The sequence below is a fragment of the Vombatus ursinus genome, unplaced genomic scaffold (assembly GCF_900497805.2).
Source record: "Vombatus ursinus unplaced genomic scaffold, bare-nosed wombat genome assembly UNPS02014808.1, whole genome shotgun sequence".
Lineage (NCBI taxonomy): Eukaryota > Metazoa > Chordata > Mammalia > Diprotodontia > Vombatidae > Vombatus > Vombatus ursinus.
In genome coordinates this window covers 4,214,858-4,221,908 of record NW_020954586.1, presented here as the reverse complement: position 1 = coordinate 4,221,908, position 7,051 = coordinate 4,214,858, and the positions used below count along the sequence as shown (strand labels likewise).

General features: G+C 45.3%; 1 protein-coding gene across 1 annotated transcript in view; it reads left to right on the top strand.

The window, feature by feature from the left end:
• NPPC (natriuretic peptide C) overlaps positions 1-1,968 on the top strand; it is a 6,043-nt gene extending 4,075 nt beyond the window's left edge. Inside the window, exon 3 of the mRNA XM_027875232.1 lies at positions 1,617-1,968. The gene's annotated coding sequence lies outside the window, so the exon portion shown is untranslated. The remainder of the gene's footprint in view (positions 1-1,616) is intronic.
• The last annotated feature ends 5,083 nt before the right edge of the window (positions 1,969-7,051 follow it).

The window sequence follows — 7,051 nt, the reverse complement described above, 5'->3', positions numbered from 1 at the left end:
TGTGACCCTCAGTTTCCTCATCTGTGAAATGAGAGGGTTGAACTAGAGAGCCTCTAAGGTCCCTTTCAGCTCTATATCTTTGGTCCATCCTTCTTTGTGAGCCTAGGTCTTCATTGGGAAAAAAAATATTTTTTAAAGGCAAAACAGTCCTTGACCTCAAGGAACTGACATTTTGTTTGTTTTTTATGAGAACTGCCAGGTAACGAGGGAGGCACTGTGGCTGGAAGGTTTGGTTCAGTCCTACCTCTGACCATTCCTAGCTGTGTGATCTTGGGTGACCGATGAACCTCTCTGAACTCCCAGGCAACTCTCAGACTAGTGACTGAAGTCACAGATGGGGTGAGGTCTGCCTAGGCTGAAAGAGCTCTCCACCTGAGTGGAGTCCCAGATTCTCTGCCCGGTCACCCCGAGGTGTCCAAAGGCCTGAAGGGGTGCTTTGTTCTGCCCCTCCAGACACTCCTGCTTCTGGTTTCCCAGTTGTGAGGTGGGTTGTGGGAGAACTCTCATCTGTTTTACAGATCGCAGGATGAAGGGATCGTCCCTTTGGAAATGGAAGGATCCTACAGGGTCATCTAGTCCCAATGCCCTCGTTTTGTACAGAAAGAAACTGATGTCCAAAAAAGGTTAAATGACTTAACTAGGGTCACACAACTGGGGAGTGAGCAAGCCCGTACCTGAACTCTCTGCTGCAGTGATGTGTAGACCCAGCAAAACTTTATTGCCCTGACTTCTTTGCAGCACCCGAGGGTTCAGACCAACATGTCCAGGAGTCCCAGAGCCCTCTATCAGCAGGGCCTGGGCGGATGAAAAGCATCCAATGTTGTCCATTCACAGAAGGTCCGTCTTGGTCACGGGAGAGGCCCTGACTCCTGGATTTCCCAGTAGCTGGGTGACCTTTGGTGACCTTGGGCTCATGACTTGGCTTCATCATCTGCAAAGAAGGGGGCTATGAGAAAAGTGTTTTGTAAACCCTTATGGCGCCATGGAAAGAGAAATGGGATTAGAGTCAAAGAACCTGGGTTCAAATCCTGCCTCTGGTGCTTACTTACCCTCTTCTGTAAAATGAGGAGAGTGGACTAAATGGACTAAATGTCCTCTGAGGTCCCTTCCAGGTACGGAGCTGTGATCCTATGAAATCTCCTAAGCCTCAGTTTCTTCAGTCTGTCAGATAAGAGGATCCCTTATATCTCTAAGTCTATGACTCACATGGTGTGATGCAGGGGTGGGGAAGCTGCAGCCCTTTGACTGAATCCCAGCTTCACGGAACAAACCCCCCTTCATAAAAGGATTTGCTCTGTAAAACTTGGACTCAGTCAAAGGGCCGCACTTGAGGACCTAGAGGGCCACATGTGGCCTCGAGGCCACAGGTTCCCCACTCCTGTAGTCAGGGTGGTCCCCGTGGGTTAGCTGAGAAGGCTCTAAATGAATTTCTCTGCGCTTTTCTACAGGACACTTACTTTCGGAATACGTTGTATTCCCTTATCTTCATACATGCCCTCTCTCCTTATGCAACGGAAGCTCCTTGGTTGGGGACAGGGACTTTTCTTTGTGTGGGCTTGGCACCAGAGGAACTGTAATCAATGATCACTGAATCGAATGGAATTTGTGTGTTTCAGGACCAGGCACTGCTGGCTCGGCTCGCTGAAAGCATCCTCGGTCACCTGCCCCGAAACATCTGCAAGCACCTCCAACAGTTGTGGCTTTGACATTCCTTTGGGGTTTTGTTTCCGGTGTAGGGAGACACCACCAGCTGTTTGGTTATTGTTTGGGGAGGGGTGTTCTTATGTTGTTGGGTTCTTGTTGTTTTTCTCAAAATTAAAAATAAAAGTTATAGATTATATATTATATATATTATATACATGAAACACCCTCCTACCCTGCCCCCCACTTTATGGAGACACGAAGACAAGAAACCGTTTTTCCGAGCCTGACGAGGCCAGCGATATATCGAACCTCGCTGTTTGTAAATTCATGTCATGCATAAATGTATTTATGTTGTAAAGCTATTTATATTGTTTATAAAGAGATATTTATAAAAATTTTATTTATGTAACTAAATGAAGGGAGTCCATCATTGTAATGTACTTGTCCTCAATAGTTTGGAAAATGTAAAAAACATCCCATGAATATCTGGACAGCTGTCTTTATTTATTCAACCTACATGTTTCTTTAGAAAGGACAGAATGGTCCAGGGGTTCTTGATTTTGGAAGTTTTGTCAATGTCCTTATTTTTTTAATGTCTCCATCATTTTCTGCTAGACTGTGGTATGGTACAAAGAGGGCTGGATTTTGATGGCCATCCAAATCCTGGCTCTTCTATCTTACCTGTATGACCTTACGTAAGTCCTTGAATCTCTGTGGGCCTCAGTTTCCTTCCTCTATAAAATGAGGGGGAAAGGGTTGAACTAGATCACCTCTAGGGTGGAATGTAAACTCCTTGAGGGCAGGAACTATTTGATTGTTATTTTTGTCTCTCCTGCCACCTAGCTCAATGCCTGGCACATAGTAGGAACTCAATAAACGCTTATTGGATGAACACGTTCCCTTCTAGGTCTATATCTCTGTTATGATCCTTTCTTGTCCTCTCCCCACCAGACAACCCTCCTTTGGGAAAAAGAAGAACAGCCAACAGCATTTGTCCCTGTTTGCTGTGCTCTGCACCTGTCCATCCCAACCTATCACCCAACCCTCATCTTCTCTAAAGAGGAGAAAAAAGAATGGTTCCTCCTCTGTCCTCCGGAGCTAATATTGTTCATGACATTTAAACTGAATTCAGCCACCTTTTGGTGGTGCATTTCCATTATTGTCGTCCTGTATAATGTTTTCCTGGTTCTATGTTCTTCCCTCTGCATCGGTTCATATAAATCTTCCCATATTTCTCTGAATTCTTGGCATTTGTCCTTTCTCAGAGGGTGAATATATTCCAGGATATTCACACTCTCCTATCTTTTCAGCCATTCCCAGGTTGTTTAGCATCTGGCTTACTTCCACTTTCTTGCCATTTCAAAAATAGCAAATATATTTCAAAAATATGATTACTTTGGTATATATCCAACCCATTTTTCTCCTAAGGAGGAATCACTTGGTTGGTAGTAAGAGGGTAATGGGATGGAGTCTCTTCTCAGAAGGATCTTGAGGTTCCCTACACTGTATTTGATGAATGAATTTCATGTTGACTTCAGTTTCTCCAAATTCTGAATTTCCTTCCCCCTAATGATAGGGGAGAGAGTTGAATTTAAAGGTTCCAAATGCTTTGTGAGTGACAGAGGGCTCCCTAAGCTGGTGTATGGCTTGTGACTTTCCTGTAGATAATTGAATAGACTTGGCCTTCCACGGTGATGCAACTGGGAAAGAATCGACCTCTTCTGAGGCCTTGTCCATGGTTCTGCGTCCCAGACACAATTCTCTCTGGCACCAGAGAGGAAAACACAGTTTTTCACAATAGTGCAAGCTAAAGCATGTTAGCATCCTTTCACGTGCATTCCACGTGCAGATGTAGCCCTGGGCCCCCTTCCTTTCTGTCTATTTGCCCTCATAAACCTCAGCTGGATTTCATTCTTATCTCTATATAGGTGATTTCACATTTCTATATCCAGCCCGAGCCTTTCTTCTGAGCTCCAGTCTCATGTCACCACCTGCCTACTGGACATCTTGATCTGGATGATCTCAAAGTCATTATGTCCAAAACAGAAATCACTATCTTTCCCCCAAAGTCTATGTCCCTCAACCCTCCCCTCTGACTAATACCATCCTTCCGATCACCGAAGTTCGAAACCTAAGAGCCATTCTTGTTTCTCCCGTCCCTCACCCGCTACAGTCAATCAGTCACTTGCCATTTCCACCTCCACACCATCTCTCACATCCATCTCCTTCCTTCCACTTGAATACATCATCACCATTGCCTCACTGCCTTCCACCTGGACCATTACTATAGCCTCTTCATTGGGCTCCCTGCCTCTAGCCTTTCCCCTTTCCAATCTAGGCTCTACACGGGAGCTGCCAGATCGATTTTCTTCAGACACAAGTCTGATCACGTAACGCCCCTGATCAAGACATTTCGAAGACTGCCTACCGCCTCTACGATAAGATCCAAGTTCCTCTGCTTGGCATCGAAGACCCTTCAATCCGGCTCCAACCTCACTTCCCACTCTTGGTTTCACGTTACCCACTTCCTAGACTCTGCTCATTGTTCCCAATACAAGATATTGCATCTCCTCTCTCCATGCTGGAATGGTTTTTCTCGTCACATCTGCTCCTTTCAAGGCTGGGCTCATGATACCTCCCCAATTATTCTCTATCAAGCAGTTATACTTATACCATATACATTTTATATGCATATATGAATATATGTTATATGTTTACATATGTATGCACAAATATGCACACATAATTATAGAATATAGAGAAATATATTTATGCATTAGTTGTGTACATACATCCCTCATTAGAATGTAAGCTCCCTGAGGGCAGGGACAATTTCATTTCTGTCTTTGGTCCTTAGCATCCAGCCCTGTGTCTGGCACATAAAAGATACTTAATAAATGCTTGCTGAAATATAAGAATGAAAAAGAATTTTTCAGTACCAACAATGTCCAAAGCACTGGATCTATAAAAATGAGACTGTCCCTGCTATCCAGGAGCTCACATTCTAGTGGAGAAGACAAGACATTTTAAGGATTTCGTCTGCAAAATAGAAGGTGCAAAGAAAAGCAGGTGTTAATGTAGCCTCTTTCCTGCCATTTCCATTGATAAGATCCTATCTATTTCTGGTGGATTTGGCAGTGCCATATGAATTGATTTAGCTCACATTTGAATGGATGGATGGATGAAAATGCATTTAACATTGCTGCGGCCCTGGGCCAGGTCCTCATCACCTCCCGCCTAGACTGTTGCCTCGGGCTCCTACTTGCTCTCCCTGCCAAGAGTCTCTCCCCACTCAATCCTGTCCTCCACTCTGCCACCAAACTGATTCTTCTAAAGCCCAGGTCTGATCCTGTCACGCCCCATTCAATAAACCGCAGTGACTCCCTGGCTCCTCCAGGATCAAATAGGAAATCCTCCATCTGGTTTTGAAAGCTGCCTGTAACTTGGCCCCCTTCTTCCCTTTCTAGTCTTCCTCCTCCTCCTCCCGTAGATTCTATGACCCAGTGAGTCTGGCCTCCGAGTTGTTCCTCAAACAAGACACTTCACATCCCAGGCATTCTCTCTGACTCCTCTCCACCATGCCTGGAATTCCCTCTCTCCTTGTCTCTGCCTCCTGCTTGCTCTGGCTTCCTTCAAGTCCTAGCTAAACCTCTTCTACAAGAAACCTTAATGCCAGTGCCTTCGCGATGCTTTTTGGCTCCAATATAACCGGCATATGGTTTGTTTGTGTGTTTTCTCCTCCTTAGACTGTAAGCCCCTAGAGGGCAAGGATTATCTTTTTTTTTTTTTGACACGTAGTCGTTGCTTAGTTAATGCTTAAGCACTGACAATGTGCCAGTTCTATGCTAAGGGCTGGGACATAGAAACAAAAACCAAGCACTTAAAAGGTTTGCAAGGCATTTTATAGCCTCTGAGGCTCAGATGCAGCAGAGCATGGCTCTGTTCTTTGCTGCTTGTGTTCATTTTGGCCTAACAATTAACACCAAGAAAACCCAGATACTCCATCAGCCACCACCACAGCATCCGTATGTGGAACCATCGGTTACAGCGAATGGAGAAGTTTTGAATACTGTGGATAAGGTCATTTACTTTGGCAGTATACTTTCCAGGGATGTACACATGGAAAATAAGGTTGACGCCCACATTGCATGGTGGAGAGGAGTCAGAGAGAATGCCTGGGATGTGAAGTGTCTTGTTTGAGGAACAACTCGGAGGCCAGACTCACTGGGTCATAGAATATACGGAAAGAGGAGGAGGAGGAGGAGGAGGAAGCTGGAAAGGGAAGAAGGGGGCCAAGTTATGGGCAGCTTTTAAAACCAAATGGAGGATTTCCCATTTGAGGCTCCAAAGGAAACTGTGGGTATTAGACTGACTACCAAACTGAAGGTCTACGGAGCTATTGTGCTGACCCCTTTGTTGTATGCCTGTGAAACCTGGACAGCCAACCAGCGCCATACCAGGAAACTGAATCGCTTCCATTTGAATTGTCTTAGGAAGATTCTGAAGATCACCTGGCAGGATGAGTTACCAGACACTGAGGTCCTTTCTCGAGCTGAAGTGCCAAGCATTCAAACTCTGCTGCAGAGAGCACAATTCTGATGGGCTGGTCATATTATTCAAATGCAAAATGTTCACTTGCCTAAAAGACTATTTTATGGAGAACTCACACAGGGTATCGTTCACATGGTGATCAAAAGAAGTGATACAAGGACACTCTCCAGGTCTCTTTGAAGAACTTTGGGATTGGTTGTGTGATCTGGGAGACTCTGGCATAGGACTACCCAGCATGGCATAACCTCATCAGAGAAGGTGCTGTGCTCTATCGGTAAAGCAGAAATGAAAAAGCTCAAAAGAAACGCAAGATACACAAATTTAGAGAACCACCCTAAATGTTCACGTGGCCTATTTGTGCCCTACCTGTGGCAGAGAGTGCCGAGCTTGTATTGGTCTGCTGAGCCACAGTGGGACACACTGTACCTTGACTCCAACATAGCAATGCCATTTTAGTCCTCTTTGAGTATGAAGGTCAACAACCAACCAACCTCTTTGGATCCTCACAACAGCCCTGGGAGAAAGGCGTTGTTATTACTCCCATTTTACAGACCAATCCACAAACATTTCTTTCTAGACACAATCCTTGCACTTTCTTCCACGGGAGCCTTGGCTTCAGTCCCTGGGTCCCTGCCTGGTCCTGGGCCAGGCTCCAAGCCCGGGGTGAGCATTTCCAATCCGTGCTGTCTTGGCCACTCCTATGCCAACCCCGCACAGGTCCCATTGTGTGGATGGTCTTCTTCTTTAGAAAGTAAGCTCCTTCAAGATGGGCCAACATGACAAAACAGGAAAATGGTAAATGTTGGAGAAGATGTGGGACAATTGGAACACTAATGCATTGTTGGTGGAGTTGTGA